This window comes from Humulus lupulus, chromosome 6 (assembly GCF_963169125.1).
Source record: "Humulus lupulus chromosome 6, drHumLupu1.1, whole genome shotgun sequence".
Taxonomy (NCBI): Eukaryota; Viridiplantae; Streptophyta; class Magnoliopsida; order Rosales; family Cannabaceae; genus Humulus; species Humulus lupulus.
Genome location: NC_084798.1, coordinates 135,952,552 through 135,968,193, shown reverse-complemented (window position 1 = coordinate 135,968,193; position 15,642 = coordinate 135,952,552). Strand labels below are relative to the sequence as shown.

Sequence of the window (15,642 nt, the reverse complement as noted above, 5' to 3'; positions counted from 1 at the left end):
CCATCAGTAACAAGTAAGTGATTTTATATTTAATAATATAAGTTCTAAATTTTATCATTTTCATGTAATTAGTATCATAATTATTGTAGGGGAAGGAACATAAGAATTTGATTGAAAATTGTTTGATTGCTCCTCACTCTGAGTAGATGTATTCTACAAAGTAAGATAACAAAACATGAATTTAGCATCAAAATTAAAAGAAGAAAATACAAAAGTAAAGACAAACCTAAAAATTAAACATGAATCTTAGTTTTTATTATATGAAGAGAATAAACAATACTTTCAATCACTGATGTAACAAAAATATCCCAAAAAAATTAAAGAATGAACATAACTTTACCACTAATTCAACTACATGAAAATTAAAAGAAGAAATTGCAATTCAACCTACAGTAACTCAGCCAAAATACTTTCAGTCACTATCTCTTATTTTGGAGTGCCAACAAATGATTGTTTCTTTCTATTCCTAAATTTTTATGAAAAACAATATATATATATATATATAAATAACCATTAAACAGATAAGCAGCCAAAAATATTAAAAATAATATTTAGAGATAAAGATGCTATTAAAAATTAGATCAATGAGTTTACACTAAGAGATAAGCTTCAAAGAGGATAAAATGAAGAAAAAGGTGAGGCCATCAAGAAATAAGTTATGGGTTTGCTGATATTAGAATAGTTACGAAGAAAGAGATGACAAAATATAATCTTCTTTAATTTTTAAACTTAAAAATAATGAAACATTCAAAATTTTAAAAATAGACTTCAAAGAGAAGACAGTAGAAATTGCAATGTACAACATTGGGAGGCACTAGGGTTGGACAAGTCACTGTCATGGCAACCAAATAATAATCTCACTACACTTAATTCATAGTAATTACTCTTGAAAAGTTCCAGACACCTGCCTTTATATAATTTGCAATGTCTTAATTGGAATTTATATTTGTAAAGACAACCAAGGAACATGGACAGAGACTTTTTGATGCATAATTAAGTTGTCTAGATATATTTTCAACCATTTGCAAGAATTTTTTTTTTTTGTATATACAAGTCATCAAAGTTTAACTTTTTAAGAAAAGTGATAAATATTATTTTTTAAAACAAAATGTCTTGTACTAATTTATTAAAAATACAAGGATGTGGAAAAACTACAAATAACAACAGCAGAAAATTACATATATAAATATTCTCATTTTTTAACTCTCATGCTAATTAAACTATAAAAAGAACAGCCAAGCCTTTACATGGAAAAAAAAAATTCAAACAAAAAACCAAAAACAAGAGTTACAGAATACCCTTCCAATTTTGAAGGAGATCTAAGAAGAAGATGATAAATATGAAAGTTGATTTACATGATTAAGGAATTTACAACAAGGCAATCAATTTGAGAAATGAAAAAATAAAACTAGGAATTTCAAAATCTTAGTTACATGGTAGTTTTCATATAAAGTTAAAATTGCTAGTATATAATAAGAATCATCAAATTAGTCCATCAATATAAATAAAAATTAATTACTCAAGCACCAAACAATTTCAAATAAAGTTTCATTCCAATTTGAAATTTAATTAAGCCACTAAAATGAAAGTAGAATTACATTCATAATTTTTCTTATGAGTCTATGAAAAATTAAAAGAAAAATCAAAATAAATAAACATACAAGTGTATGATTTTAACAATCTAATTAATCTGCCAATAACAAAACCAATCAACCAAACACAAGTTAATTATAAGATAATAATAGATAATTCTACATAAAATCAAAAAACATTCCTCCCATATTATTAGCCAACCATCTACCATTATCAATTCAAAATATTCAAACAACACACAAGTTTTCTTCCTTATCTCGTCGCAGCACACGAATTTCTCAGATCCTACTTCACTAAGACACACAAGTTCTCAACCTTCCGTTATCACCGCAACACACAATAATAATCTGAGGACCTACTTCACTATGGATGAATATCTAAGATATTCAAACTCTTCTAACATTTGAATAATATTATGACAAAAACAAAAGTAAGAGAAGATACCTCTTGCAAACTGTTGGAAATTAAGTTTCCTTCCAATTTAAAATCCAATGAAGCCACTAAAATGAAAGCAAAATTACATACCAATTAATAAACTATCAACATCAATAGACAAATTAATTGAGATAATGTAAGAAAATGTGTTAAGAAAAAATATCAAACTCTAAATTTTGATATTATATTATGTTGGAAATCAGTCTAGATATATATTCTTAGTAAAAATAAGAACAAAGGAGCTAGCATCAAGCCAGTAGAAAAGCATCCCGACTAGGTCGGCACCCAACCCTAAAAGCTACCACCTTAACCATATCCAATCTATTAAAATAACCATAAATACAGAGTTTAGGATAACAAATATAAAATAAACACTAAAAACAAGATACATATGGTTTTTTCATTAAGGAATAAGAGTGCAATGCTTTACCATATAATCTATTTAAAGTTACATAATGAATAGTGATGACTCCTCAACATCATCATTAGAGAGAATTAAGGCAGTCTCTTTGATTAATTTCCTAACCTATAAATAAGAGACCAAAAATTGAATGAAAGTTAACAGAAGAATTAATAAACAGATCAACAATAGCTATGCCTCCATTACAGAAAAAGAATAAAGAAGATTGACAACATAAGTATAATCAAATTCCAACTGAAGATAGTTTTAGTTTCTCAAGTCAGCATACTCAATTGCAATCATATACTAAAATATCATTTCATTGATTGCTCATCTTTCTTGTGCTGGCTTTAGCTGCATTGTAAATTTAAATTGTATGTATGTTAGTTTAGTGAATTTAATAAACTGTATTTTATCTTTGACATAAATGCTTCTTTATTAGATAGCTCATACTCAACCTACAAATTTGCACACTTGTTCATATATCAATAGTGGAAAAAACTTGTTAGACATATGACAAATAAAAAAAATAAAAAAACATGATCAAAGCTTCTATTATAGTAAATAGAATATCTACATAACATAGTATATGATCTATTGCTCTATCTCAAGACAATTTTTATGCTCAATCAAAAGTTGAATGCATGAATTCAACCAAACAAACCATTCTATTATTACAGAAAAATTGCATAGTACATAAAAAGTAGAGCAACCCCATGGCCACAAATGAGGAAAAACTAAACAGAAACCAAATGAGAGACCCAATAAATTGTCAACCCCATGGACAAGGCAGGCCAAGATGACAACCCAAGCAGTAACAAGTTCCTATGAAATGCCAGAAAATCAACTAGCAAAGAAATATCAAAATGTAAATAAGCATAATAGAAAGAAAAAAATGAAGATTCAAACAAAGCTTGAGAACAACTGCAAGATGAAAACTAAAATAAATAAATAATATAACAAGTGAATGCAAAGCCAATCGCATAACTATTATATAAACTATAACTTACCAAAGCTATAAATAAGAAAAGAGAATACAGTGCAGATAAAATCAAACTTGTCAAACAACTTGTTGCCATTAAGACATTAGTTTTTCAGACAGTAGGGAGCAATGATGACATAAAGTGTTTCATAACTTTCTTCAGAAAGCAAGGCAAAGGCTTGATACACTACAAACATAAACAAGTAAAGTTTTTTTTTTTCAAATAATAAAAAAAAACAGCTATATGTCCTTTACTAATATTAAATGTACAAAAGATAGTTTAAATATAAATAGATAGAATATATAACCTTCATGATAATATTTTCTCTTAGAAGTAATAAACAATGACATCTGCTGTAGTAATACAAATTAAGACAAGGAAATACAAATCAATGCAACTTAATCTTAACTAGAGTTTATAAGAGCAAGCATATTCCTACTAAATTCCCAATAACTTAGTAATATAATCATAATTTGGTATTATTCCATTGTATGCACTACTAGGAAACAAGGAAATTGTTAAAGTAATTGGACCTATGTAATTGTGGCATGATTAAATTACCAAATTTAAAAAAATAGATCAAAAGTAGCAGCAAAATAGACCAACAGTAGCAGTAAAAAAACAACACAAACCAGTAGCAAAATACACCAAAGCCAATAGAAAAATACATATTCTATGCCATTAAACCAATAGCAAAATGCACCAAAGATGTTAAAGAAAAAAAAACAGTCAAAATGCACCAAATGACAAGGAAATCTCAAAATACGGACACAAAAACACATTTAAAACTATATTCTAAATCATGCATACTTATAGTTACTTCAAGGACAGTTCAATTCTATTCACACCACACTACACCAAACACCCATTACCATAACACATGATTATAATAGATTTTAAAAAGAGTTATTGTAAATGAAAAAAATTTCAAGCGGCAACTTAAAATAAGGTACCGCCAAAATAACTTAGCTTTTTTTACTTAACTTTTTTTTACTGAACTTTTTTCAACCCGTGTACCCATTTCCTCAACCTTTCTTCGGTCTTCCCCTTCCTCTCAGTCCCTTCAATCTTCAATGTTCTCTTCACGAAGGCTAGTAGCTCTCTCGGTCTATCTCTCTCGGTCATTCCCGTAGGCTAGTAGCTCTCTCGGTCTCTCCCTTGAGCCGCTGGATCACACCACGACTTGTACGAGTCGCGCTGCTCTTTCTCCCTCACGCGATTCTTGCTGCTCTATGTCCTCCATGCCGACATATCTTCTGCTGGAAGCAAGAACCGAGGCAAGAGTACTCTGACCTCCATTTGTCTATGTGAGGTATTTTATTAATTCAGATTTCAATTTAATATCAGATAATCAATGTGTATATATATATGTATATTTGTTTTACATTGTATGAGAGTTATTCTGCTTGCTAGCTATACATATCATAGGGTCTCATTCAACACATTTTTAGTAGAGGGATTTTTTGAGAAATACCTTTCGGATACTGAGAAAGAGCAGAGGGTTTTCTGTTCTTTAGTTTCATTTTATTTATTTTACTTTTTTTTTTCATATAGTACACGTGTGTGTTTATTCATTTTGTTATATTTATTTGTTGTCACAACAAAGTAGCAATTATGAGAAATCAAAATGGTTGGATGTGTTTTCTCTATACTCTTTTCTCTATATAAATTAAATAATTCAAGGCTTGGTTGTATAAATAAATAAATCAGATTGAGCATGATAATAATTATCTGGCATACCACATGTTCGATAAAAGTCCAAAGTAAAACACATATGTTAATCCCTGAAACTCATGAATTCTTCTTCTTCAGAATCTGAATTGCAATCACGGAGTAGTGTTCCTTCTTCCAGGTTTGCTTCTCATCTTTCATTTTCTCATATCTTAAATAATTTTAGTACTTTTTAATTTTTCCTCTGAGATTTTAATATATTTCCAAACTCTAAATCATGTTTATGTATTCTCATGTTGATATTTAGATGGTATAAATCTATACTAAAATTTCTTTGGTTGTGTTTCCACTTGATTATGATTTGGGTTTTGAATTTTTTTAATATATGTATAGACCGAATATATGCCCTTTCAGCTTGTTGACTTTGCATTTGATATAAACTGTGATATGGTGTTTTGTTCTTCCTTTGGATGCCGTGTTTGCTTTGGTTTTTTTTTTTTTTTTTGTGATATTTCAGAGTTTTGCTTTGTATGTTAGATTTTACTATCAGGGAACGAATATGGCTATTGTATTTTTAAACTTTAATTTTTATCTTTCTTTTGTTTTGTAGTTTCCAAAGACTCTGTAGATTGTAGTGACTTTGTTATCTGATTCAGTTTCTTTAATAGAGTATGAGTTCTCCTGTGTTTTATCTTTTTTTTGTTTGTTTGCTGGAAGAGTTCCTCTGTATTTGCCTGGGCTCATTTCAGCGTTAAATGGATATTGATTCAGTGTTAGCTGTTTCACTCATTCTCAGGTACACAAATTAGGCACCTTTACTGTATTTTTTAACATTTTGTTTTCATGAAGCTTGATACTAGTGCTTCAGCAACAAACAATTTTTATTAGCTTGTTACTAGGGTGCTCTTTATCCATTCGATAAAACATATATAGTTTTGTTTTTGAAAAAGTTGATTGTTGGTGTTTAAAGAACACAAAACATAATAACCTAGCTGATGAGTACTTGTAAATAACAGTATACTATTGAGGAAAAATATAGCGTGAATGAAAAAATTGAAGGGTGTTACTTTTATTTCCTTGTTACGATTTTAATTTATTTCTCTTCTCTCCAATGAAGAAATTATTTATATTTGTTTACTGACTTTATATATATGTAGCTGAAGCAAAAGATACATCTAAGCCTACGGATTAGTCTCAATTCTTACAATTAATGACCTTATTTGTTTTATGTTTCCGCTTAATGTAAAATCTATCTTTTTTTTTCTTATAGATTTATATTACTTATATATTGGAGTGTTTTTGGTAAATGGTCAAGAATGATTTGTGAGCATCCCCTGAGCAAAAGGCCTATGATAGTGTTTAAACCTTCGATCGTTTATCTCAATTTTTTCATCTTTATTTCTATTCATGTTGATTTGGAGAAATTTTTAGGTGGGTCTTGCTTCTGTATATTTCTTCAGAAAGTAGTAGCAACGTGGTGATATTTTTTTTTTCGTTGTCTCTCTTTCACTTTCAATTTTATACCCATTTGATTTTGGTATATTACCTCTTGCAGTTTCTGGAATCAGTTGAATGTTCAGAACGTAAGAATAAAATAAAAGGAAAAGACACTTTGAAGGAGTAGTAAGTTTACTATCCATATAGCAAGAAATATACATATATTTATTTTAATATATGTACCTATACAGATCATTTTTGGGTGTTTTAAGGGATTTTTCAATTAATAACATTGAAACTTGAAAGAGCTCGGTTACATATAGTAATTAGAATATTAATTAGTTATACCATTAAGATAAAATAGAAAAACATAAATTTTGGTTGAGCATGATCCTATACATACATTCTAATCTAATTCAAACAAATGAGTTGCACACCACCCATTTGATAGAACGCTCCTTGAGACTTAGTTAGTTTCTTTTGTATTAATTGTGTTTTGGATGCAATAAGTTAAAATGGTTGGTCTTGCCATTTTATTTGGCAGGCTATAGTTGTGACATAAAACTTAAATTAGTTATTAGTTTCGTTAGTGCTGAATTTATTATTCAATGTATTTGTGAGCTTATATATCTGAAGTTGTGCATTATGGAGGCTGCTCATTCTCAGTTTTTTTGGACAATGTGTATTATTTTCTTCACGTCCTAACAAAATTTATGCTATTGGGTTAATGCCTTGTTATAATTATTATTGTTGAGGTGAATTGGGAGAGTCAATAATATCACAGTAAAGTCGATTTATTTTATTGACAACGATAGTGTGGTTCAGAAGACTTTTTTTTGGCCTTCGCACACATAAATCAATATAAGAGCGGGGGAGAATTATATTTAAAAGTTGATTTTACAAGTATCGTCCTTTTTTTTTTGTTGGCTAGTAAAATTTTTGATAGTTGGTTTATTAATTTGATGTATGATTTGTAGTTGACAATGAAAATGGTTTTTCAGTGGTAATTTGTTTTCTAGATTAGTTAATCATGTCAAAAGATAGAAATGAACTTATTAAATAGTGTAAATACTCGTCAAACCTCTTACTCTGATTATGGATTATATGCTTACTTTTTTGTTCATTTCATTTTCATCATATATGATTATTAATCTGTTACATTGCTCTTCCTCAGACATAGGTGAATAACTTTGAAAATTGCTACCCTTGGGCATGAAGAGATCTATATGCATTGATAGTAATAAGGAATATATGACTTAAGAGTAGCAACTATTTTAATGTTTTATCTATGTTTGTTTCAATGTAGAAGCTTCTAATAGTAATTGTGTCATTTATTCTTTTACTTAATCATTCTTATTCCACGCCAAAAGCTTATCCTCAAATAGTAAGGGCTTTCAACACTAGTTCTTACAAAAATGTCACTAATGGGGTACTCAAAGTTATTTGTGCTATCCATATATTGAGTTACTTTGTGTTCTATGGATATGTTTATAATGTCTTTGATTTAAATTATATAAATATTTTTTTTTCATAGAACGATTTTTACTGAAACTATTTATGTTGTAGAGTTTAAATTTCACAACTTTGTTACACTTTCACTTGCATAGTTATACTTGAATTTGTTGCTCCTTATGCCCATTTCATTGAAATTTTATTAGCAAACAATTACAGTAGGAAACCTCTGCATCTGCATTTAGTATACTGTTTTACTTTTATGTTCTACAACAGCTATTAAAGAGCATTTTTTCTGTTAATGAAATGATAGGAGTGCAAGACATTTAGACATAAAAAATGATAAATTTAATGCATGTTTCCTTAGAGATTTCTATCCCCAATTTTTCTAATAAGTATTACCAATCATCATGTACTTTGCTGTTGTGATACCTAATACGTTATTTTGTACAATTTTCTCTTGGGGAGGGGGTTCTCTAGGTAATAATAATAATGACCTCTATGAAACTTCCTGAGCAATATTCTTTGCAAGAGCTCCTGCTTTTTCAAAGTAACTGTTTTATAACTCTACCAAACATATTCCATGGCTCTAGCAGAACAATTGTTCACACAGAGGGCCTCCTAAAACCACCAATCTTACCAAATAGAGTTGATAGGCTGAGGAAGTGGTAAAGGTCATGAAAAGTTAATACAAAATAATATGTACCTTTAATCTTAATTTATAGGAATGCTGATCTAGACTAAACCCAACTTTGGGTCTTTCTTTTTCTTTTTCTTTTTTTTAAGGGGAACCCAACTTTGGGTCTGCTTTACACTAAACACGTATAGAAAGCATCCACTGAACAGTTTAAACAGTAAGAAAAATCTCTTCAGATTCTGAAAACAGTAAGAAAAATAGAAAGCCCAATATTTCAATGCAATATCACTCTTGTAAAGTTTAAACCCATCCACTGAACAGTTAAGCCTTATTTTGATTGGTCATATTCCAACTTTTATTTTTGGTTGTTTGAGCTTGCTTGCCATGTTGTTTAGTTTGTTAGTTTATCATACATGCTTGTTTAATATCTATTGAAAAATTTTAATTTTGTATTAATCTTTTAAGTATTGATTATATTCTTCAGGTTGGGGATCGAATTGGCAAGGAGCATTGCAAAGGTAATTTGCAAGAGGTACGGAATTTGTTCTTTAAACTCTTATTATTAATATATTTAAAATGTTAGAGGAGTTTGAATATCTTAAATATTCATCCATAGAGATGTAGGTTCTGAGATTAAAATTGTGTGCTGCGGTGATAACGGAAGGTTGAAAACTTGTGTGTATTGGAGAAGTAGGTTCTGGAAAATTTGTTTGTGTGCTGCGGTGATATAAGGAAGAAAACTTATTGTGTGTTGTTTGAATTTTTTGACTTGGTATTGATAGATGGTTAGGTAAGCTTTTATATGTATAGATTAGATTTTTCATTATATGTATAGATTAAATTTTTTATTTAGTCATATTGTTTTCATTATTTCCATATGTATAGATTAGATTTAATTGCCACAACCCAAGCTAAAATCTTGTCTTTGATCCAAACCCAATTAGTTAGTGGCTACCATTTTAGAATCTGATTATTAAATTAAAAACAACACTAGAATCTCTTGAAAGCTTAATGAAACTAAAGTACTAGAAATTAGTAATAGATTTAGACCAATAAATCTTTAGTGGGACTAAGAATCATGGTACTAGAAAATCAAGTAACTGCTATAACATACAATTAAAAATCTCAGCACTAGAACAATCAAAACCATTTGAGCAATAAGGAATACAGAGTTTATGGATCACAACAAAAGCTTTTGCAAGCGAAATTTGGTCGCTTATCTGCCTTGCCACTGAGTTAGGGTTCAACATTTCTTCAGTAACATTAAGACCTTCCACGATTCTGTCATGCCTGAAAGATCTCTGCATAAGAATACAAGCATATACTGTATTATATTCCAAAGAAAACAAATTTTAGAACAACCAACTCCTGTTTATTTCCCAAAAAAAAATAGAAAGAAAGAGAATATATGACGTCCTGCCAAAACAGCAGTGCCTTACCAACCATAACAAATATGCAAATAATTATGTTGTTCATTATCAAAAATCATATAAACTGTAATAACTAATAATCGCAGTACAGTCAATCAAACACACACCAGCCAATGTATTCTCAAACAAGTTTAAAGGGAATATTTAATTAAATAATTATTTTATCATTTTAGTTCATTAATTACAAATTTTGTAGTTGATTTAGCGTGGGGAGCTAGGGGGTGGAATAGAGCTTGTATTTTTTGTTAGGATTTTTGTATAAATCGCAATCAAAATTAAAATAAATCAGCACAAAAATATAATTAGGATAGGGGTATTACATCAATCCTTATTATGACTTTCCCTTTGTTTTTTTAAAAAAATGTTTTTAGCTATGTTTAATAATGTTATGTTAAATTAGGAATACAATAATAATAATAATAATAATAATAATAATAAAAATTCTAAATATTGAAGGCTCCCCACAATTGACTGGTTGAAAGTTAAGAAATAGGAATAGCTAAAATTTAAGGGAATGTTTATTAATGGGTTTAAATTTGGTGGGAATGAAAATTTTAAAATTAAATATATGATAAATTTATTTTTAATAATTTGAAATTTGTGTTTCCAAATAAGTTTTATTTTTAATTTAACTTTATATAATCTTAATTCTTATAAATATTTGAGTTTAACATTCTCTTAATCTAAATTTTTTACTACCATAATACACAACTCCTATACCAAACACCTCTTTTAACTATTTTTGAACACTTGCACTTATGGCAAAGGAGTTGCCATCAGCTCGTTGGATTGGTTATTACGATAGCTCATATGGTCACAGCACAGGTCACTACTCTACTCAGTACAGTAGCATACAAATTAAGTTGCTTTATTCGAAAGATGTTATTTTAGGAGAGCTTGATGTGATGGGAACACATGCACTATGAATGGACTACATTCATAGCAGTAGCAGTAGCCCTCAGTGTCATCTCAAATTTTGAGACTTTATAAAATCTATTTGGTTTATTAATCTGGTCCAAATTTTTTTAGGACCATAATAGGCTGTGTAAAAAACACTCACACCAAAAATAAAATCATTTTAGGCATTTTTACTTGGTAAAACGGATACTCAAAGTTGGCTATCCAGAAACTATGGTAAATTCTCATAAATTTTTATCAAATTTTGAAAATTCATAACTCACAGCTCTTTTAAAATTCTCCTATTGTTTGATATCAATTTGAGCCTATCATACTTGTTGCTAAAATTAAAATCAGTCTCCAGAAAAATTGAACACATCTATTGAATATGAATCTAATAATTTGGATACAAGCTAGAGTAGAATGAAATGAAGCCTAGTCTAAAAATGCTTAGGACAGTACCAAACAATAGTTTTTTTCCTGTGTAATCATACACACATCAAAGATCTATTTCTTTTTCCAGTAGTAAAGCAAACCTAGTCAAGTGAATCAAATTTGAAGTTGTCCACTTCACATGCACCCTAGATAAGAATTAGATAACAAATATTCACTTGAAACCATCAAATTAATGGAAAAAAATTCAGTGTTTTTATCTGTACCCAAAAAGAAATAAATTATAAGTTAATCATTTTGGTTCCAATATCCTCCAACCTCCTAACAGAAACTTTGGAGAGCTAAGTAAACATTAGTGATAAAAATATTTCTCATCACATTTTTGTTAAAAAAAAATTAGTAATTAGCAGAGCTTACCTGAGAAAAGTCAAAACGACTAGACCTGCTGGGCTTTGTTAAAATAGTATCCACAGTCTTCTTGACACTGTTTTTGACACTAGTAAGAAATGAATGAATTGCTGAATTCTTCCTCTCTTGATTCTCTTTAAATGTTCACCTTCTCTGTTATTATTCTATTTCTCTCTAAAGTTCTATTTTATTTTCTGTCTTAATTCTCTCTCTAAATCTAAAATAACCTTGTTCTTCTAGAAATGTTTACCACTTATTCTGAACACAACTCACCATACATGGTTATATAATCAAACTGAGAACTAATAATGATCTATAAACCACAAATCTGGAATCAATTATAATATGAAGCTCAAAATGACTGAAATGATGAATCTACTTAAAGAACACTTGGTGGTATTTCTATCTTGCACTTATAAATCTTAGTTTTCTTTTCTTCCAATAAAACTTATCTTGGTTTTATATTTAGGTTGGTGGTAAAGTGACACCAAGCGAAGGACAGTCTCGCAATGTACCGTAGTCAAACAATGTTCAGTCCCCTAAGGTAAATTAGAAAAGTTGTTATTCTTTTAAATTTTCATTTTAGAAGAACAATTACAGAAACTAATATATTGTCTTTAAAATAAATTTGGTAGAGTGTTGCACTAGAAAAAAGACATAACTTTACAGAAGGGAAAAATGCTTGCTACTTGCTTGACTGGGCAGATGCAATTGTTGCTGAAGGTCGTTGGGATTCTAGTGATCCAAATATAACTGTACATGGAAAGCCTCTTGGACCAGACTTTATGCGAGTATGGGTTGATGTTGCTATTGTACCAGAGTCTTACTTATTTCGTCCTAATCATGCAATGCTTACAATACAAGAAGCAGTTGGTTCCACAGTTGCATGGCCTTCTAAAAAAGTTGTTCCAAGAGGTACATTTTTATACTCAAAAAATAACTAATGTCTTATAATTTAGTGTTTGGTTTCTTTGTTTGCTTTGGTGTAGTTTTGAATATATTATTTTGTATGTTGTGTCCTTTCTTGGATATAATTTCCATAGCATTTTTCTAGAAGTAATTTGTGATGCTAGATAATAACAATAAAATATTTCTTTGTTTATTTTGCAGATATGACAAGCGAAGTATAAAAGGATACTTAAGACTCCTTGAAAGTAGTAACTTTTAGACTCTTTGAATACTTAAAGAATATTTTGTTGTTAATGACAGTGTTGTATGTTTTAAACTAAATTGTGGATTGTTAATTCAATGTAGAATGTTCTTACTTTTTGTTATTTGAAAGTCAAGTTCATTTGATGATGCTAGTATATATTAAAAAGTTAATTTTAATTATATAAAAAAAAATTAAAATATAATAGAATAAATTAGTGTAATATAAATAAAATATATAATGAGAATTTAAATATATCTAAATATAACAGTAATACGAAAATTGAGTTATAATATATATTACAATAACACTTTTTATGCAAAGAATTATGTTATGGAAACTTCATTATATAACACAAATAATGTGTTATACTAAAGTGTAGTATAACACAAAAAAAGTGTTATACTAAAGTGTAGTATAACATAAAAAAAGTGTTATAGTATCGACTATAAATAACATAATTCAACACTTATCTATATATTAAAATAACACAGAAATTGTGTTATCGTTGACAGTACAATAACACATCTGTATAACACTGATAAAGTGTTATGGTAAGTACCCTGACCTACGATAACACAGTCTGTCTTAACACATCAGAAAGTGTTATCGTAGGTTTTGATAACACATTTTTGGTGTTATTAAAAGCATTTTTTCTTGTAGTGCCACGAGTTGCCATTCTTATGGTCTTTAGTACAAATATCACCCAAAAATGTTTCTTTCAGTAAATTAATCAAAGAGTTTCAAGGCAAACGAATGAAACATACTAAAAAACAAAGCAAGTTATAGACAAAATTATGGATTGTCCAATACTCAAAAATAGAACTTATATATATGTATGCATGAAATCTTATGAAATGGAAAAAAATGAACAAAAACTTAATAAGCTAGCTGCCAATATAATTTTCAATATGATTACAATAAACACCATGCCATGATGAGCTTTGATGACCCTGTGGCTGTAGACCTGTAGTGTACAGCTCTACTTACACTTGTTCCAAATCCAAGGAATATTATTGTTTTCAGGTCTTAATCTACAGTCTTTGCACTCCACTCCAACTATACATAATGAAAAACACAGGACATCCAATCCAACAGATAAATTTGGCCTACATTCATTCTCTCTCTCTCTCTCTCTCTATATATATATATATATGAGTTTAGCCTATATATATATATGGGAAAGGAAAGGATAATACTAGTTGGTGTGAATAATACATGGAATTAGATAATCCTTGTATAATCCTTAAATGATATGTTGGGGACGTGAGCAATGATTGACCAGTCCTTCCCTGTTTCCCTTTCGATTCGTGGTGTTAGCAATTCACAATAGTAAATGCGTAGATAAGAAAGAGAAGTGGGCAGTTCTTTAGGCAAGCATTGATATATGAGTTTAGCCTGTATATAAATATTGAGTTAACATCCGTATATACACAAGAAAATGGAATTATAGGTTATTGAGGAATTTAATCAAACAGTTTATATGCACACCAAATTTTGAAAAGAACAAAATATAATATCATCGTAAATGGAAAAATATAAGAGAAGAAAGAAGCAAAAATGCATTCCCATTAAGATACAAATACATACAAAGAGAAGAAGGAATAGAAAGAATATCATTAAGGCATACAGAAAAACAAAAAGTAAATTAAAATGGAAACAGAGAGAGAAACAGAAAAACAAATAAATTCATTTCCATACATATACAATGTAGTTATAATTGAAATAGAGGCAAATAAAAGTTCAGAAGACAATGCTCTTGAAAGAAATGACACATTCAGGAGATTGTGGCATGTCTTTAATCATCAGTTACCCATCCAACTTTTTGTTACCCAGTAGTGATAGAAGGTTAGATAACTCTTTTCCATTAAGGGTATGGGGAAAGAAATGAAAGCAAGAAAATAATAACAATTTAATTGGGGATGAGATTCGAGTAATGTACCAAAATTTGATGAGGTTGTTCCTCTAATTTAGAGACCACTTATACTTTTTCTATTTTTTTGTGTTTCTCTTTCCTCTGATTTTCCTGGTTATGTCTTCTGACACAAAAAAGAAAAGAGATAAATAAATAAAAACAAGCACATTAGCTTTTAAAAAATGCCTAACATTGATTTCACACCATAATTGAAAAAAAGGCCTGATCTAGATATAATTTCATATTTTCACAAAATTAGCTGAAACTGTGAGCTAGAATAAAAGTTTGAAGACAAGAAGATTAGAATTTGTGAGGCATCTTTGTAATACGAAGGTGCTTGTATATGCTTGGACCATAAAAAGACAAGATGGAAATCTTATCATGTCTAGAACAAATGTATCTATAAATATGGTAGCAATAGTGGGTATGAGAAAAAGAGAAAAGAACCATGGAAAGTTGTAAGCTAAAATTTGGTTAAGAGAAGAAGCAAATTTTGTTTTCAAATTATTGGCCCTATTCAAATATTCTAAAGAATTTGCACCTAAAAATAATCACAAGATTCTGAGAACAGCAGTAGCATATTATGCGAATAAACTCCACTTCGTAATAAACATTTATCTAAAAGAATTTAGTGAATCGAGTTTAAATTAGTAATAGAAATGTATCTATGCATCATCCACACGTTGGATTCTCAATAGGGAGGTACTAATGAATGTGATAACACATACAGACACACATGTTCATGACCCTACATAATATGATGTTTTAAAGACATATGTTAGTTTTCAGTGCTCTAAATGAAATACATCAAGGTCTTAGCATGAATAACATCATAAAGATA

General features: G+C 29.2%; 1 long non-coding RNA gene across 1 annotated transcript; it reads left to right on the top strand.

Moving 5' to 3' along the window:
- The first annotated feature begins 9,087 nt into the window (after window positions 1-9,087).
- Window positions 9,088-12,965, top strand: LOC133784205 (uncharacterized). Its single transcript, XR_009871198.1, has 3 exons — window positions 9,088-9,140; window positions 12,406-12,651; window positions 12,847-12,965. It is a non-coding gene; the product is annotated as an uncharacterized LOC133784205 (long non-coding RNA).
- The last annotated feature ends 2,677 nt before the right edge of the window (window positions 12,966-15,642 follow it).